The sequence below is a fragment of the Ambystoma mexicanum genome, chromosome 3p, assembly GCF_040938575.1.
Source record: "Ambystoma mexicanum isolate Mex_15411 chromosome 3p, UKY_AmexF1_1, whole genome shotgun sequence".
Lineage (NCBI taxonomy): Eukaryota > Metazoa > Chordata > Amphibia > Caudata > Ambystomatidae > Ambystoma > Ambystoma mexicanum.
The window spans coordinates 239,679,125-239,699,633 of record NC_090925.1 but is presented as its reverse complement, the minus strand read 5'-3'; positions in this window follow the sequence as shown (position 1 = coordinate 239,699,633).

Sequence of the window (20,509 nt, the reverse complement as noted above, 5' to 3'; positions counted from 1 at the left end):
GGAAGAATTTCTTTTGTAAAAGAATTATAGGTGCAGCTTTAGCACTAGTGGTAGATGTAGTCTTGTTAATTACTTTCTGTTTTGTTTTACATTTTGAAAGAGGAGGCAACATGTCTATACTGGAAGCTTGTTTTGTTTCACTTATTGACTGTATTAGCTGTTTTGTTAGAACTTTTTGTACAAATTCTAAAAGAGGTGGATGCTTATTTTGGAGAGTTTTAGTTTGATTTTGTTTACTTTTGCGTTGCTTTCTACGGAGTTGCTTTTTGGTAGGCATTCTTTGGAGTCTGTTGGAGAAAAAAGAAAGTGTGGGTTGGTATCTTGTGCAGTGTATGTGTGGTTTGTGCATGAGTGTCGGAGTATGATGATCAGGATGTATGAAGAGGTGGGTGATTGTGCAATGGGCTGCTAAATCAGGTTGGGAAGGCTATTCTTGTATTTGTGTGTTACTATACTTGTGTTCAGATTGCAATACAAAGTATGGAGCTGGTGAGGGGAAGCACTAATACTGAATCTAATGTTGCAGAGTAAATACAATTGTGTGTTCTAGAATAGTAGAATGCTACAGTGTTTAAGTAACACTTATAACATTATGGCAGTATTGCACTTACTTTTTTGGATGGAAAGAGTAGGCTTCTTCTGAGTGCTTGTTCGTACTTCAGATAGTGCTGATTTTCAGGAGAGTGGTCTTCACTGCAATTGTGAAAGAAAGAAGTTAGTAAATATGTGTGTTAATAGTACTGTTGTTAATGTATATTTGTTTGTTTTTGCAGTAGTAGTGCTTTCTGATAACTGTGCATAGCATGTACATGCACTTTTCTTTGCCTATGTGCATTCTGTATATTTTATTTAGAATCTGTTAGTTGAATGTGCTTTAGAAATGAGTACAATTGTAAGTGCACAGAACACACTTGGCTTCGTAAGGCAGTGTTATTGGATATTAGGATATACAAGACATAATGGTATGCTTTGTTTGTATTTTTACAGGGTAAATGGCAGGAACTGTATGGAAAAGTATGCAATGTATATGTTTGTGAAGGTGTGGGAAATAAATCAGAAGGATTTGATGGAGTCATCAGGTTATTACTCAGTAGGTGATTGGTAAAGTGCTGGGTAATTTTGTGGTGCTTGGAGATGGGAGAGTCTGAAATATAGTAAGGGTTGCAAGGAAGGATCTGGTGCTTGTGTTGCAGACTGAAGGGAAGGGGGGGAGATGTTGTATGTATTGCTTTACAACACTGTACATAGTTGTAGATGATGTGATAGATATGACTGCACCTGTGCATAGTTGAATGCTGTTGTGAAATCTAGAAGAGAATGGGCAACCAGCTGGAATGAGAGAGCTGCCTAGATTGGAAAAACAGTTGTAGAGGCAGTGGTGTTGTTTCAAATGGGAGGCTTTCAAACAATATTGTGTGCATAAATAAAGATGCATGTACTCATCCTCGCTGTGTGTAATTTTTTAACAGGCTAGAATGCCTTTTTCCATAATTATACTGTTATTTCTCCCATTTTATAACATGAAATGCCACTTTGTTAGATAGCTGTGTGTGGTGTTTCTGATTCCCAATGTAGTCATTTATAAAGTAATTTGAAATGATAGAATGTATGTGAAATATGCAGAATGTATAGAAAGGAAATTGTATGTACATCTTATGAACTATAATGCATTAAATGTTATCATGGTTGAAATGTGGTTAAATATGTGGCAGTGGTTACAGAAATGATAGAATGAATGAAGAAAATAACAGTTTGCACATTGCAGTTAATGATATGGGTAAATAAAAATTTGGAGAGCAGACAACTTTGCAAGTGACACTTGATGATAGCAGATGGGAGAAATGACAGTAAGCTTGTTTTACAGGTTGCACAGTGTAAGTGGCAGTTACTCTATTTATATGCATTTATAGAAGAGATGAACATGTTCCATACATGCCAATCCTCATGATTTTGGTGGCAGACTCCCAATTTTTCTGTGAAAAATATTGCTTTTTGTTCACGTTCTCCCACCAAAAATACATCTTTCGCCAATGCATCCTTGGGACACAAATGTTGTCTTCCGATTTTTCAGAGGAAATATCCCTCCCAGGTGGGTCGGAATGTTTGCATGTATGATGTACTGTGCAAAAAATATTCATACCTGTACTTTGTGTTCATGCATGTGGATGTGCATGAATTTGGAAGTAGACATGTTGGAGAGTTTACTAGTAGTTGCTTTGCATTCACAGCACAATTGTACTCGGAGTGATCAACAGTACATCTAAAGTGCTGAATTGTGATGATGGAGTTAGATGTTGAGGTCTTGCATGTGATTGGTGGATGGTTGTGTGACTGCTTAACAGTATCCAATGAGGGAATGGTGCAGAGAGTGACATGGAAAGGGTAGAAGGACTTCCCCAGTGTTACTTACGCGCTCCGCGGACAGCGCGGCTTTTTGCAGAAATTACATGCCACATCAGGGGCTTCCAAGCATGAAATGCAAGTGTATTTTGAGGATTAGCCAATCAGGTGTTGAGATTCTGCTTCATATTGAGAGAGGCTGTGTGTAGTGAAGATGGCGGAGGTGAATAAAGTGAGGGTGGTGGTGCTTGGAGATATGTTTGTGAATGGTTTGGCGCAGTAGGCAAAATGTAGGAATATGGGAAAGGATTTTGATGTAAAAGGAGTGTAGGTGTTGTGGAACACTGTGCCTGGTTTCAATTTGCAGGCAATGGTAGAAGTTTGCCAAGCTATGGCTAGGGTTAACAGTCCACATGTGGTTGTCCTGCACTGTGTTGCTTCGCATTTGCGCTCTGTCAGTGCCCCTACTTTATTAAAAGATTTAGAAAACGTGGTTCAGGCAGTAATGAAACTACTTCCAAATACCAAGGTATTTTTTTCTGGTTTGGTACCCAGGGAAATATGGGACAGTAGTTCTGTGTTTTGTCTTCAGCAAAATATTGCTCGGTGTTATATCAACTGGGGCATGTTCTTTTGCAACAATGACAACATTAACTCTGGTAATGTTAATTACTTTAAAGAAGAAAACATATCTTTATCTTTTATGGGAAATGCCATGCTGTTTTGGAACATAAGCGTTGCTTTGGAGAAGCTAATCTGAAGATTTTTGGAGGGAAATACGGAAACCCCCACCCCAAATAAATACAAAATAAAAGGTGTTTCTGAAGCATCTGCAAAAAAACAAAAAAAGGCTCTTTTCAGAGTCAACCTCAAAGGGGAAATGGGGCACACAATTTCAATTTTAATTCCCCACGTTCAGATTTTACGATATGTCCGCGGAGACCATGGTTGTCCGCGGACTTCTAAGAATGCACAGGGCCCTGCACATTTCATTGACACTTCTCTTTTTGAACTGTGAAAGGCGGCTCTGAAAAGAGCCTTTTTTTGTTGGACTTTGTTGTTTTATTTTTTTGTTTTTTTTTAAATACGACACACAAGGAAAGCAAGGGAAAGGAGGGTAAGGAAGGGACACCAACTCAGGGATAAGAAAGGGCAGGTGGAGAGAGGAAGATGTAGGGTGGGCCTTATTCAGGTAGGTAGCAATCCTTCCCATGCTCCTTGACCACAGTCTCGAAAGCACTTAGAAGGTTCTCCCCCCTGCAGAGTACTGCATCACAGTACATTCACAACATTGTGACCCTTGAAAGGTAAGGATCAACAGCATTAAGTATGGCCTGCGAGGTAGCTGGAGGGATGAGCCGCCCCACAGGAGTGTCTCTTGTGGTGGCAGGAGCGGAAGTGGAGGATGCTGCAGGAGAACCTAACCTACTATGTTTATCGCAAGGTACAACCTTACAAATAGCCTCAACATGGAATGATTTTAGGTGTCGCTTCATTGAGGTAGTACCATAGCTGTACAAACCCGGTTTCCCACAATTTAGCACCATATTGCACTGTGTGTTGGTCACCTTGTGTGCATGTGTTTTTGGTACTCTATCAACGGTGGTAAATAACTTCCACACCCAAGATTCATGGTGAAAACTAGTAGTAGGGACTTCCACTACCTCATCCTCTTCATCCTCATCATCACTCTCCTCTGTATCCTGATGCCTGTTTCCCTCTGCAGGCCCTCAGGGAGGTGTTGGTGGTGGAGGGGATGGGGGTGCTGCTGAGACAGCAGTAGCACCAGCATCAGCCATGGATGCCATCAGCACAGCTGTTTCAAAAAGCAAGAGCAATCCAATGGAATAAGGAGCAGTCTCTGTCCTGGAACCCAGAAACAGAATAAGGAGCAGCTCTGCGGTGTGGCCTTTTATAGGGGTGCTGGGGCGCACAGACACCTGTGCTGTTCTCCAACATTTTGAACACTATGGACAGGCAGCCATCTTGTGTGTCCTAAAGATACTTCCATCTTGATTGAGGACAGTGCAAACAGGCATAGTGTCCTTAGGACACCCCCGTTTTGGTTAATTGAGGACATCCCGGACAGCCGTGTTGTCCGAGGACACCCTAATTGCCTTTAAAAAAAAAAAAAAAGACACAGGGGAATATAGTAACAACACACTTAATATTTTATTATTGTATAACAGTATAAATATTAGGAAAGAGGGGGGGAATTAGGGGTTTGAAACAAATACAGGGGTTTTAGGGGTTGGAACATGATCGACGGGAGGAGAGGAAGGGATGGAAGTCTCATTGTAATGTTTTTCTTGCTGTGGATGGTTTGGGGATTGTTGGCTGGGACATGAAGAGTGGGAACAGGTACAAGTGGGACAGTGATATTTAATGTTTTCTTTTATATGGTCCAACACAAAGTGTTCTAAAATAATGAGTTTTTTCATTAACAGATCCATTTTTAGCTCAATTTGCTGCAGAGGATTTTACAACATTTCTCTTGGTATATTATTTTTAATATCTGTACGGTCTGTTAAAAAAAAATGTTAAGTACACATAAAGTAATGTCAATTAATTGGATTATATAGAGAAGTGTAGTGTCTACCATTAATATCACTGTCTTCACTCATTTCATCCCGCAGAAAAATTTCTTCCAGCCATTCGAAAGCACTGGTCATTTCTGTGTAATAAACAAAATATTAGTTTTAGTGTACCTAATACAGAAAGTTTATAAATATATACAATACATGTCGTGTACTCACTAGTTTCTTGCTAAGTTTTGCTGTTACTGCTGCATAGGTGGCCTGTTGATTTTTGCTGTGCAGCTTCTGTGAGGAAATTCTGTTGGAGGCATATTTATTGTGCTTTGGTATATTCCACTGTGTTGCATATGCTATGTAATTGGACTGTTAGTGTCTTACATACACAGTTTCACTTCTTATTTATTATTGCATGCCATTTATTTATGTGCTGCTTTTTGAACATGTTTAGTTTTTTTTTTTGTATGATTTAACAATGTAAGATATCCCTGAGTTTGTGGATAGTGTTGATGTTTTCCGAGTCCGTCCACAAACAGGCGCATGGTTCGCGGATATCAGATGCACTAGCGCAGGTAGGGGGTTCAGTATGTTCTATGTTATATGTGTATAAACTAAGGGCCTCCTAGTAAACATAAACGTTTATCAAATTTACAGTATCTATATATGTAGATTCAGTGAAAAAACGTTGTTAAAGGAACGATATGGTTAAGTTGTGCTACTAAAAATCTATGAAATTCAGTAAAAAAAGTTGTTAAAGGGGCGTTATGGTTACACGTAAACCCTTGTGACCTTTGCATGTATTCTTCTCTTCTTGCCCTTGGCTTTGTCAGCATTTGTTTTAAATGCAGCTCAGCATGTTGGAAGGAAAATGGACAGGGGTGTTGGTAGGTTGGAAATAGTTCAGGGGCTAAGCTAATTTCGGGACTGGCAGGATTCAGGGCTAACTATAGCCTTTTGGTTGTAGTCCCTGAGCTTCTATCCAGGGCTACAACCAAAAGACCCAGGGCTATAGCCCTCTCGGCCCCCGGCAAAGCCTCTGAACATGGATTTGAACACTCCACAATGAAGAAGAATCACTTGATAAATGCAACAAGAGACTCCACATAGAAAAGACTGTCTCACTGTACAAAAGGAATGATATCAGCAAATAATTGATTCTTACACAACACCATCTGGCATCCAACCGCACCCTTCGAAGCAGGCACGAGGCGAGGCACATCGGCTTTAAATTTAACGATGCACTGTTAGATGTCGGGAGGATGAGTGTACAGATGTGCAGGTTGGTGATGGGTGCATGTATGTCTGGATTCCTATTCAATGCTTTCATGGTCCCAGTTGCAACCAGCATGCATACTCACCCTGTGCCCCTCAAACAAATATCTTCATTATATCTAGGCTATCAAACATCCAACCATGCCACCAGCAGACAGCAGCCAGCTATCAAAAATCTGGTAAAAAAATTAAGGAGGTAATTCATTTAAGACACAATGACAATATTCCTGACACCCGACAGAACCCCACTGAGGTGAAAACAGGCAGGTTCTGAAAATAACAGAGCCATTTCATTCAAGGCGTGATGATGGCATAGAAAGTCTATTGCTAAATTGGTGGGCCACACACACACTGACACACAGACACACTACCTTAATGTTAGCAGCAAACTTGTGCTCTCAGACAGTCAGAGTAATCAATTCTCAAAAGCACAATCAGATTGATCAGGCGCAGGCAGTCTGGCAGCCAGCCCAGCAAGCAGCAAGTGAAACTGCAACCACTTGAATTTCGCTGGTTGCGGCTGCAAAAGCAAATAGGCTGTGACCGTCCCTGCCCAGCCTGAGACTCAGCACACAGCATTGCTGCCTCAACCTGCTAGCTCATGCTCCATGCTCGCTTCAACAACAGTAGTCAGCACCACTGTGACTGGACTCCGGAGGCTACACAGCAGTGCACTGCGCAGGGGCACGTGCAGTTTGTTTCTCGCCCATGCAGTGCCTGGAGTCATATGTGCAGCAGCGTGGCACGCCACAAGCAGAACTTTTGTCTTTACATGCAAGTGAAGTTGCAAGCAACTGCCTGGCCAGGGCTGTCACAAAGTTTGGTGAGGCCCAGGGCAGAAAATTGAGTTAGGCCCCCTTACCATTTTTTGCACTGGGCCATCGGAGGTAGCGCCGCAAACAGGAGATGCCAGAAATCTCCCCTTGAGTTTATGTGGAGGAACCCAAATGGATTTTGCTATGTGAATAATGTAATGTTTAGTATATTCTCTTGAGGATCTGTTTAGGGGTAATGATATCTCTACACTGTACTTACATCTCTGCATACTATTTGTGTGTGTTTCACTTGAGGATAGCATTTTTTGCATTTGGCATTAAACCCACAACACGTGGGTTACAGGTACATTTTTCTCACTTTCACACATGACATTTTTTCTCTACAGATCTGGGACTTTGAACTTAGTATTTTTTTTTAAGGTAAGAATAAGAGTATGCACACAGATGAAATACAGGATGCTTTTTTCTTTCCACATAGATGTTCAGATTATTGAGTGACATTTCCATTGGACAGTTATGAGTAAGCCCATCTTGTATCACATTTGAACGTTTTCATTACAATTATTTTTATTCTACATATGTTACAGGTTTTCTTATTACAGATTTGTTATATGTTATACATGTCATATAATTTTTCAGATGGTTTCCTGATGAAGGAGCTATTCAAGATCAGCCATTCATTAAACATCACCATTTGCTTCCAGATTGTAAGAGAAACAAATATCAAGTCATTTCAATTTTTGATTTAATTTTAAGAATGGATTTTATTTTGCTTTTTGAAACATAGAATGAACCTGCTTAACATTGTTATAGTGCTGTCCACTAAAGGGTGCACCCAGGAACTAGAAGGTATTGTCTAGAATGCTAATCCAGGGTCATTTTCCAGGCTTGGCAACACCAATTTGGGGTTCACAATATGCTAACATTCGTACAAGGCTTAGCACCGTAAGACCAATATGGTGTCCACAGACGCAGTATACATGTTGGATAACATAACATTGCAAGTGTGGACACTTCTATACAAGGTGTTGCCCGCTCACTCCTCATATTTTTTCAGTAATTGCATCACTGTCACTTTTTTCACTGCACAACCAAACTCATTAATTGTGGCTGCGTCGCCACTGCACACAGGATTCTGCAGCGCTGGTGGTGACAAAATGGCCCTGCTAGCGAATGCTGCTGCTGGTACAAGCTGAGTTGGGCCAGAGAAGGAGATCATCGCAGCCCCCTGCTTCTCCCGCCCCCTCCCCCAAACAAGTGCTTTTAAGGTACCTGCAGTACCACATGCAACTGTTCCCTCTCTTTGTCATCCTGCTGCACGTGAGTCGCAGCGTTTCCCTGATGTTGTGATATCTCCACCACAGCTGCAACTCCAAAATGTACATACTGGGCCTCATTCCAAGCTGGGCGGTAAGGGTTAACGGTCACCGGTAACGAGACCGGTGCCGTTAAACCCTTACCGCCCTATTCCGAGTTCCCTTTGTGGGTTGGTACTTAACGCCTGCTTTTAGCAGGCGTTAAAAGACTGACCCGCAAAGTGATTTTGAAGGTAATTACGGTACCGTAATTTACGGTACCGTAATTACCTCCTTCCCCATTCCCATTGAGCCCTATGGGGGCAAAAATGGGAATGGGGAAGGGCCCTGGTGAATGGGGAATTACCGGTCCCTCCAACCTTGGAATGGACCGGTAATTACTCCATTCACCAGGCCGGATTTGGGACGAGTTGGGAGGCAACCAGGGAGCTAATAGCTCCAAACTCGGAATGAGGGCCACTGTTTTGCAATGTGTAGTAACTCTTGGAATGTGGTTGTAGCGCCAGATACCCCATCCTCCTCCTTCTTATTTTCCTTGGAAACCACTATCTCCCCATTTTCCTCACAAGCTTTCACCGTCTCTGCCAAAGGAGAAAAATCTCATCTCCGAGATGGCCCCTCTGGTGGCCACGCTCTTCCACTGCACCCTCCTCCCGGCATAGTTATCTCCCCCACCCCTCACCTCCCCCCTCTCCGACATGAATGACTCTCCTATCAACACTCATTCAATTGTTCCCACGCTGATGGGGCTCACTCTTCCACCTCTGCCTCCTGCAGCATGGCCATCACTCATAGGCCTGACGCTTTCATCTCCCCGGAGAGTAGCATAGCCACGTTTTTATGTTGTTCTTTAGTTGTGATATTTAAAGGGTAAAAGGAAACGAGTAATGTTTAAGAAGAGCGTTTTTGTTACAGACCAAAGGTGCTGAACCACGAAAATCAACAATCTGTGAGGCTGTCCCGTCCACGCCTCTTTTCAGCCAAACAAAACCCAGACAGGAAATAAGCGTTTGAAGGCTCTCAAAACTTTCCAGTTGGCGGGTCAAAATCCCTGTATGGATTTCACACCTTTGAATTGGGCTGCAGAACTTATAATCTACCTCCAGACTTTGAGTGCGGTGTTTAGCTACAGAAATGCAAGAGTGTTGTCCAGAGGCGGGTCCAACCAACTCAAAACTCTGTGAGCACTCTAGAAGCATATTTTAAAGCAGTTTGAAGCACTCTGAGACTTCTGTGACTTTTAACTGCCTTTTCCACTACTGCCCTTTGACCTGCTGCCATACTATGACACCCCCACACACTTGCTATCATAATATGGCACTGCATGCAATGGGGGAGGGGATAAGGGTTGACCTTTAATATTCTTCAATTATTTAAGTGTTTGTAGATACAAGTGTTAAATGATAATACACTAAAAAAAAAAAAAAAACTGCTAAATTCTTTGGGGTACTGTTCTCCACCTCTTCCCAGCCTGCATCCATCTCGCAAATTAATTTCACAGAAAAGTAAAATAGGGTTCTTTTATTTTCAAAGCACTTCTTTTTTTCTTGAAACACAATGTTTAAAGCAAGAATTTCTTGTACAAAAGAAATATGATTGCTGTGTATGCAATTTCTGACATACACCAATACAATTGTGGGGACAGAATAGGCTCAGACTGGGGAAACAAAATAGGCCCAGGTACCATATAGAAATGGCCCACATTTGGGAATTTCAAGTTTTGACTTATTACGATGGATAGTTTTTTAGTGGTCGTTTCGGGAGAAGTATTTGATATAACATTGGCAAAAGGTGCTATTTACAGCCCACCAGGCCAGTAGAAGCGTGAAAACTATACACAGAACAGTAAACTAAGCTATGAAACTTCAATATTGGCACACAAAACTGTTCCACAGGCCAATCGGACCAGCAGTTTGGGACTTGAACTACAAGCCAAGCTGAGTCTGTGGTCAGCTGTCCTAGTGTGAAGTAATCTATGTGACAAAATTAGTTCTGCAATGGAGGAGTACAAGGATAAGTAGTGGCTAAACTGTCTACTCAGCTCTCATACATCTACAAGCAGCAATCCAAATCAAAATGGTGGAACAGGCACAGTCAAGAGATATACCTCCTTCATCTTGTGTGGTAACATGGGGTGAGGGAAGCCTGTACTCTTAATATGGGTGTCATTGTTAAAGAGTAGCAACCCATACAGCAAAGTACAAAAGTCCAAAATAAGGAATGTCAATGCAGGTTCTATAAAACACATACATTTTAATCAAACACACCATTTGCAAAAAAAGAAAAAACTTAATAGAATACACTATAAAAAAACACTATCTAAAGAACAGAGAATATGCAAATATCAAAGCCTGCTGTGGAAAAGGGAACTGTGACGCCTGTTGTGCGTGCAAGCAAGCTTCATTGCCTCAGTGGGACTGGAGGCCTGGCCTCCAATAGGTGGAAGATTTGCATAAATTAAGGAGTGGTCACTCTTGCGGCAAAGCCCGCTGTGGAAAAGGGTGGTGTGACCCCTGTTGTGCCTGCTGAGAAGCTCTGTTGCCTCACTGGGTCTGGAGGCCCTGCCCTCAGCAGGTGGAGGATTTGCATAAAGGAAGGGGCTTGTCGCCCTTGAGGTTTAATGCCACTGTGGAAAAGGGCACTGTGACCCTTGTTGTGCCCATTGAGCTGTAGAATGTGAGTGTTTGCGGTGGCCAAAGGGATCGGGAAGCCAGAATATTTAGTTTCTCTGCATGGGCCATGCAAGATTGAAAGTGGAGCCTGGACTTGAGTTCAGGGCTAAGATTGTTCTGAACCCAACAGACTTCAGTCTTGGAACTTGGAAGAGCATAACTCTAGCCGCAAAGAGTTTATTTCCACTTTGTGAGTGTAGCGGGCTGCCATTTGTAACTCATTAATCAGACGTGTTGATGGAGATGCCCTGGACTCTGGCATTTGAAGACGCTGTGCTCTCCATTAATAACTCTGCTGCTGGTCCTCTTTGACCCTCTAGAATTGCACTCTGCTCGTTTTATACTTGGTAGAGTACGGCATCATTTGCAAGGTGCTGCAAACACACAATTCATAAATGTATAGACTCAGGTGACAGTTCACTTTGCTTGAGGCAGCAAAGGGGGGGGGGAGAGTCAGACTCTGGGTGTGTCCTAAACCAATCGGTGTTCCCTGCTCCTGTGTTTGGACCTATAGTAGTAGATGCAATTTTAGACAGTGTTAGATTTGAGTTTTTAAGTTTGTGAGCTGAAATATATTAGGTGCATCATTGCACACACTGCACACATTGTGCTGCTGCCACTGTCTACACACTGCCTTTTTTACTTTTTGCTTTTATTGTTGTTGTTGGGGCATATTTTGTAGTAGTTGCACATTTTGTATCACATGATTATTGTGAATTGCTGTATTTTTGTATGGAAAAAGTAGGATGTTTTAGCATTGTTGATATTTACGACGTTTGTCTTTGGCTCCTTTTTGTATAAGATAAAGGTTTTAAATGTGCATTAGTTCTATTTGAAAGATTTTATAGAACATAGAATTGTTATTTTTTTTAACTTAGGGACATGTCAAAAACGAAGGCGGCTGCACCGGGCTCATCAGGGAAGGGCCCAAAGAAAATTTACAAAATGTTCCAACCAATTAGTGATTTGTTGCATGACACTGAGGGTATTAATTTTACACCTGGTAAAAAGCTGGCCCTGTCTAATTGTGCAATTGCTGAGACCGACAATAGCATAATGGGGATAGGTGTGCATGCATAGATCATTGAAAAAAAAAACACCCACGAGTGGAAGATTAGGCAAGGTGGGCAGCTGAGAGAGGGATCTGGTTGAACCACGAAGGAGGAAAGAATGATCAGCTACCCATTGGCAAAATAAGCCTGACTAACCCAGCTCTCCCATGGATTATTTAGCAAACAAATAGCATAGGAGATGGGAAACTTCTAGCTTTAGATAACAACTAGCTGAAATACCCAGCATTGCCCAGGCTTTCATTCCCTCATAGGTACAGGTAACTGTGAAAAAATTGGTGCAGATTGGTGAAACCAAGCCACAAAGCCACAAACAAATTGTGATTTATGTTGAAATCTGGGAAAAAAGGGTGGGGAGGTCAAATGTCATGTAGCCAGTAATGTCGGGAGGGTCCTAACAGGTAACTGGTGAAACGGGATCGATGTGTATAGGAGACATGTGCAAAGCCATAAACCAACCCACACATTGTCACTTTTGCTGAAATCCGGTAAAGGGGGTGGGGTGTTTAAATGTCATGTAGCCAGTAATGCCTGCATGGTCCTAACAGGCGACTGTGCAAAATCTGGTGCAGGTTGGTGAAACAGTGTGGAATTGTATAGGGAACTTACACGAAGCCACACATCCACAAATCCAGTGACTTTTGCTGAAATCAGGGGAAAGGGGTGGTGTGTCCAAAAGTAATGTTGTCTGTAATATTTGGAGGGTCCTAAGAGGTGACTGTGCAAAATGTGGTACCAAATGGTGAAAATGTGTGGAATTGTATAGGGATCACACACAAATCCAAAAACCCACACCCAAATGTGCACTTTTGTTGAAATCCATGGAAAGGGGTGGGGTGTCCAGATGCCATGTAGCCACTAATGTCTGGAGGGTCCGAAAGGGTCACTGTGCAGAATTTGGTGCAGATTGGTTGGTGAAAAAGTGTGGAATTAGGAAACACACACAAATCCACAAACTCACAAACCCACACTAAAATATTCTGACCAAAATCCTCCAAAGTAACTAGCACCATTGTGATATTAAAAGAGTGTGTGATCAACTCAAACAGTACTAACTTGGGGACCTAACAGTTATTTGTACTGGATGATTTAAATGTCCAGATGGAACCACTGAGGGAGTTAGACGGGCTTTGGACATGTTAAGATGACGCCCAGGGCATCCCTCGCCTGGAAGCAGATTTTCCTGCCAGAACCCATTCAAGTGCGGTGGACACCGCTCAAGTCATTTATAACCATGATTTATGAGCTTGTAACAATGTCTCCCAAAAGACCGACTGGCTAATTTCACGTACCAGGACACAAACTGAAAATCTAGGATTGTCTATGCATTGGTCTGGGTCTACAATTGGTATTGTGTTGATCATTTCTAGGTCATTGAGCAACACGATAGCGATCACAGGCCTATAGCACTATCGTTAAAGTCTGCAATTGTGTTAAATGCACTGAATTAGTGCGGAACAATTGGTATAACCAGAAGAGGTCACGCTCGCCGATCCATAAAATGGGTGAACCTGGAATCAAAGGATTGTATTCCTGATATTTATGGGGCTCTCATTGGGCATATAGAATTAGTATGCTCTAGTGAATGCTCGGATAGAGAAGTGATCTTGACTTTTGACAAGATGTTTAAGAGCATTCAACCAATGGTTAGCAGTACTAAACCTGTAACTAAGAAGAGTGCAAGGAAGAAAGATGAATGTTCAAAGCTAAGAAAGCCTTATTCCTTTATCTAAACTAAGAGATTGACAGCAGCCATCGCCGAGCTTTAAATTGTAACTATAAAAACATAGCGAAGGATAAAAAAAAAAACTATTCCTGACAGATGAGGGGAATAAAATGATGGAGGCTGCCAAAATGGGTGACCCCGCATATTTCTGGAAATCAGTAACTGATAAAGATCTAACAGGAGAAACTATAATACAAGGCTGGATTGCCCAATAGTTATGGCATGATCATTTTGGGGCCTTGTTTAAGGAATCTGAGGATGAGGCAACTACTTAGCCAATTTTAGAATCATCAGCTGAGGGAATGTTTCAGTGTCTGCAGTTCACATTAAAGGAGGTAGAGGAAGGCATTAGGTTTCAAGCTGGTGGTAAAGTGGCCAGCCCCGTTAGAATTCTGGATGATCTGTTCATGGGAGATCTTGAAATCTGGGGTCCTGTCTTGCTACGGCTGTTTAATGGAATTCTAGCTATAAACACGGTCCCTACGTCTTGGCAGACTGCCGAAATAGTGCCCTTATACAAAAAGGGTGGGGGGAAAAGTCTGTGAATTACCGCCCAATATCCTTGTTGGACTCCTCAGGGAAATTCTATGCCAAAGCACTTTTGCAGCACATCTATGACAGGGTCGATTCCTAGGGACTTCTGAATCATATGCAGAAGGGTTTCCAGTCTGGGCTGTGTACATTGGATCAGTGGTTCTGCTTGCATCTGATTGTGCATCAATACCCAGTAATAACAAACAAACACAATAATGTATGCAGTTTTCGTTGATTTAAAAATTGCTTTCGACAGTGTTCCCACAAGGTTGCTATGGCAAGTCCTGATAGCTAAAAATATCTCAGAAAATTGGTTGAAACCACTGCAAAGTTCATATTCTATCAACTCAGCTGTAGTACGCTGGAACATGGCCGGGTATGTAACTAGATATTTAGATGTTTCAAGAGGGGTAAGGCAAGGATGTGTCTTGGCGCCCCCCTTGTTCTGCCTTTTAATCAACTGCATTATTGAGGAACTTGTTGCCTCAGCATAAGATTCACCTTGTTTAGGGAAAGAAAAAATCCCGGCACTCTTTTATGCAGATGATGCTGTTATTCTGTCAACTGCTGCAACAGGCTTACACACATCTCTCCAATCTTTTGTCATAAAATGTGAAGTGTCTGGACTAGAAATTAATTGCACAAAGTCGAAGCTCATAATATTTAGTCCAAAGAATGCTAAAAAAATAGCTCTCCAAGTAAGTGTCAGGGGCATAGAACTGGAACAGCCACCCTGGTACGATTATTTGGGCATCCACTTTGCAGGTAATTCCAGCTGGGCTCCAGAGCTGCTCGAGGCCATCATTGCACTTGAGAAGTATAGCAGTGCCCTGCAAACAAATAGATTTTTAATTATGGGGGTGGATCAGTCACACCTCTTCTCGATATTTTCAGGCTGCAGGCACAGGTGTCAGCCATTTATGGTTCTACTAGTCGGGGCTATATTAAGACAACATTTTTGGGCATGTCTGAAAACAAATTCTTCAAAGTTATCCTTCTACTCCCACAAAGTGTTCAAACTGCATTAGTTCGAGGCAAATGTGATCTGAGCCACATTGATGAGGTGGGGCTCAGGTCAGTGTTATAGTGGGTAAGGATTTGGGGAAACCCATTGCTGATCAAATATTACAAATCCTTTGTGCACATGATGTCATTAGAGGGGGGGTTGCAGTATTCCAAGGTTTGTCCATGTAGGCAGTGTCTTATCACCCTCAACATGAGCTGCTATTGGGATGGCCTGCTATTGATTACCAGGGAAACCAAGTCCAGGGTGAAGTTAGGTTTCTCCCTCTATATGAGAACTAATATGGAAAGTTCCTGTTCTGCTCTAACTCAATGTGTTGATTATCTAATGCAGAAAGACAGTTTTGGATTTGAAGGAACTTTGACATCATAACCGCATCTTTTGCAAGAACATGTCAGGCACCAGCTGTCCAATTTGTGGAGCCAAGGAAGAGTTTCTGTTACATGTTATGCTTTTATGCTTTTATGTGAAGGATTGAAATGTCTGAGAATCAGGTATCTAAAGCCATGAATTCCAGTAAATGTATATCTAATTTGGAGGTGGTACACTTGGTATGAAAGAATATACACCGTGTTTGGCTAAGGAGGTATCCCTGGCCAAGATTTAATAAAATTCTACTCTGTCTGGCCACTGAATCCTAACTTTATATGTGTTTTAAAATGCACCACAATTGTACAACAGGGTCCAGACAAATCCTTCTTAATGGTGGAAGTCTAGAGATGAACCAAAGAAGGAGTCAGAGGCCCACTCTTTTATAGGTGAAGTCCACTGATGAATGGACACAAAACTCCCTGCCCTTGTGACAGGTGGTATGTGCCTTTGAACATCATACACAAAGTGCTTTGTGCTAAAGGAAGTGGAGGAGACAGAAAGGAAAGAGAGGCAGAAAGATAAACAAGATGGTAGACCTCCTACCCATTTGTGCTGAGCCTTCTTTGTCTACACTTCCTTACCAGACCGATCACACCAAAGGCCCTTTGGTAGGCAACACTCTAGTGTGAGGATAGTCCTTTTGTGTTGTATGTGCCACTTGAGTCTTGTTTCCCAAGGCATCCCCTGCTGAGGGCTTTCCGAACTGTATCATGATGCTACTCAACCTCATAAAGGATCAAAGGAGAGGCATAGCCATTAAGTGACTTATCATGCAGCTAGAAATCAGAGGTGGCTCCTAATAATTATGTAAACCCTCCAGCACCCTACCACATAAAATGTGGCTTACATGTTCAGATTGCCCTTCCACCATGTGAGGGGATTATCATAATCATGGCATTTAGAACAGAGGTGTACAACTTAAATGCACCCTTTGCACTGCAGTGAATTGACTGTCACAGCAGGAGTCAAAGTGGGTAACTGTGAACTCTGAACCTGCTCAGTGCCACTGGAGAGCAGGAGCTGCAGATCAGGACACATATAGCATGGCACTGGTGTATGTTGTGCTTTTGGCATGGAGCTTATGAAAGAGGAGGACTGGTTAGCAGGCCATAATTTCTTAGATGGATTACCTGCATCATGTTATTACTTAATAAGAATAAAGTAAGCAGGGCTTCCATACCTTTGCCAGATGGCAATTCTCATGGTCCATGCTTTTATTGCACCGTGTTTGTGTCTCTAATGCAGGTTCTCATAGGAGGACCACAAGATGAACAAACTATCTGTTAGAATAAAACCATAGCATGGACCCTTTGTGCATATGAACACAAACGCTTAGTACTAAAATAAGTTACTTCTGGGGAATACAGTAATAAAACAGAAGCTTAAATAAGCTCTTTATGACACACGAGAAGCAATAACACAGTATTTTTTTAATTTTGTCAAGGTAACTCATTTGGGAGGTAACTGTAGATCTGGCTTTTAATTTAGTGCTCTGGCATGTCAGAACTTTAGCTAGCGAGAGAAAGGTAATATTGTACAATTATTCAATAACTGCTGGTTTTCTAAATTAAAATGTTCCATTATATTATTCCGATTTTGAATAGGTTATATGACCTGGCATACAAGAGACGTTTGCATGAGACAGTCCTTAAGCCTCCAATCTTTCAATCTATTTACATGCACACAAATGCAAACCGGAATTTGCATGTTCCGTACATGTGTTTTGGGATGTTTGTTGCTCATAATGCACAGATGACGGACGTAGCGTTAGAAAGGCATGCATAGAGAATATGAGTTACATGCTACAGTTTCAGGTATTTTCAAAACCAAAGTACCTCACACCTAAACCCAGCGAGGATGGGAAGTGTTGATCTGATCACCCTTGGCGGCAGAATGACTCTCCAAGCTCAATTGAAATTCCTGCAGGGACCCTCCTTATTCCTTGTGTACTGGGGTTTAAGTTGCCCTCTAGAAAAATAATCTGTATGAGACTCATTAACCAATACAACTGAAATATATGTACACTGTGCTTCCATTTGCAAACAATATGGAAATTGCATGTTGCTTATTTTCAAAAGAAGACCTATTGGACCATGATGCCATAAATCAGTGTGGCCCCATAACTGATGCATGCAGAATACAGCACAGCCTTGGGCAACAGTGATGCAAGATATTGGGCCTCATTACGAGTTTGGAGGTAGCCTTGCCGGTTTTACCAGCAAGGATACCTCCAAACTCGCATCCGGGTCCGGCACCCGAAAATTGGGCAATTACCAGGCTATTCCGGCCCAGCCGGACCTGGTAATTGCCCTTTCGCGGGTGCCAGGCCCGGTACATCCCCATTCCCATTTGAGCCCAATAGGGTTCAATGGTAATGGGCAGGGTGGTAGCACTGGTACCGTTAATAATGGTATGGGTGCTACAATCATGTTCTGCTCGCGGGTGCCGGTACAGCCACCAGGTCAGACCTGGTGGCTGCAGGGGCACCCACGAGCAGAACTCCTGGTATGGTAGTACGGTAGCAATGGTGCCGGTAGTGATACCGGTGCCGTTGTTGCCTTACCGCCATACTTGTAATGAGGCAAATGACATTGGCAACCCATTGCCTTGTGCTGATTTCCTAATAATGTCCTCATGGTATAGAAAGAGCCCCCTCAGCCCTGCTGATCCCTACTTGCCACAAGCTATTGGTAGGTTTGCTGAGAAAGACTCATTACTACCACCCCCAACCTAAAGAACATTCAGGTAGAGTGCAGAGTGAAAAACACTGTGTGACCGATCCGCCTGAGCAGACCTTGAATTCTACACCATCCCTGGAGAGTGCCACCTAGCAATGCATCATACATCACCAGCTCGGGCATGTCAGGGAGTGTCAATATTGGGGAACAATAGATACCAGGAACAAGGTACTGGCAATGAAGTGTGTGTGTCTGCGAATTTATGACACATTTCTGGCACAATGTAACCTGCAAAAGGTACTATTTTCTGGCATGATATTTTTCAGGATGACTGCAAAACTTGCATTGTGCATTGTCATTTTTAAAGGTAATGTAGAAACTTGTATTATGTTCAAATTGGATGAAACTCATGACACTGTTGGAACTGGGGGAAGTGTGATCGAGAGATCTTTCTTTGGATGGATGAGGACAAAGAGAAGTTCATCATAGTCTTATTGTGCATCTCAGCTTTGACTGTTGCTTACCTTCTTGATAAGTCAGAACAGAGAACATACTTGAGCATTGATCAGGCCCTGCCCCTCAGTTGCTCTGCCCACTACCAGTTCTCACACCGTAAAAACCTCTACTTAAGGACTCTGGGCCAGCTCCAGGAGGACAGCACTGAGTAGGCTGCTGGTCACATGACCAGGCTCTGCCCCTCAGTTGCTCTGACCCACCACATATTTTCCCGCCTTCCAAACCTCTACTTAAGGAAACTAGGGCAGCTTCAGGTGGACAGCATTGAGTAGGCTAATGGTCAGAAGACCAGGCCCTGTCACTCAGTTGCTCCACCCATCACCTAGTAAATCAGTGCTCCGTAGGCGTGCTCATTGCTGACATCCTCAGAAAAAGGTGGGTAAAGACAAGGACCTCACCTGTTTGGGACCCTTTGGCCCTGATAGGGCCACGTGCCTGACCTGTTATCCTGCTTTTCACCTACAAATGAATAACTACTACTGCTATACACCAATCACAATGTGTCTCCTCCCTCCACAGCCCAACGCCACTCTCATTAGGGTTCAAATAGCCAAGTGCCCAAGGCAGCTCTGGAAAGCTATCTTACCCCCATCCAATACCCATGGAACACGTGCACATGCCTTCTCATGTTGATCAATGCTTGCTGCAGAGATTGCTGACCTTATCTCATACGACAACCTTGATTCTCTGGTCATCACTGAAACATGTCAAAAACATCCTCCCCACATGTTTTTGACATCCTCCTACCCCAAGGCTACTGCATCAAAAATGCTGACCAGCCAGGAAGAGCAGGAGGTGGAGTGGCAATAATTAACAGGAGTGATTGGCCATGCTCCATCATCCCCTCTCCCAGAACAAGCTCATTTGAATCACTTTGATGGTTCTCTCTATCACAGAAGGAATCCATGACCTTCCAACTCACCTACAGACAACCTCACTGGAATGACTCGTTCATTGAAGACATCAGCAATTTACTCTCTTCTGTCAAACTAGCACATTCTAATAATGTCTTTCCCTGTGATTTTAACGTCCCAGAGTCACAGCCTGACAACCTCACTCAAAGCAAGTTTTTTCGCACTGACCGCTTCCATGGACCGTAAGCAAAATGTGCTCTCCTCCATGCTCAACAGAGCCAACACCTTAGACCTAGTCTTCACATCATCCCCCTGCATCACCTGTGCAAACCTTGTCCCACTTAACTGGTCTGACAACGCTGTCATCCCATTATCAGTTTCCCACTCGATTACAGCTCACAAAGGTCAGGCTAAATTCCCCTCACTCAATGCTGCACATTCAAAACCTGCCCAGTCAATGAGCTGGAAGCAAACATTGCAGACTTCCACACCACAGAGAAAACCTTGGGCCTCTTGGAATTATTCAGCAACTCTGCTATGAAACAGTTCGACACTCATGCCCCCCTAGAATCCAGCCAGGCTAAAACTAAATCATACACCCCATGGAACACCCTGAGCTATCTTCCAACAAACACTCAATCAGAGACCTAGAGAAACAGTTGCACAAAAACCATTACTGCAGAGACCTCACCAAACTCAAATCAATCAGTGCAAACAGTAGGATTATGATTATAAAGGCCAAAGCTGCTTACGACTCTACCACCATTGCGGCAGCCTGTAATGGGAGCAAAGCCCGCTTTGAAGTAGTAAAGCATGGTACCCCGA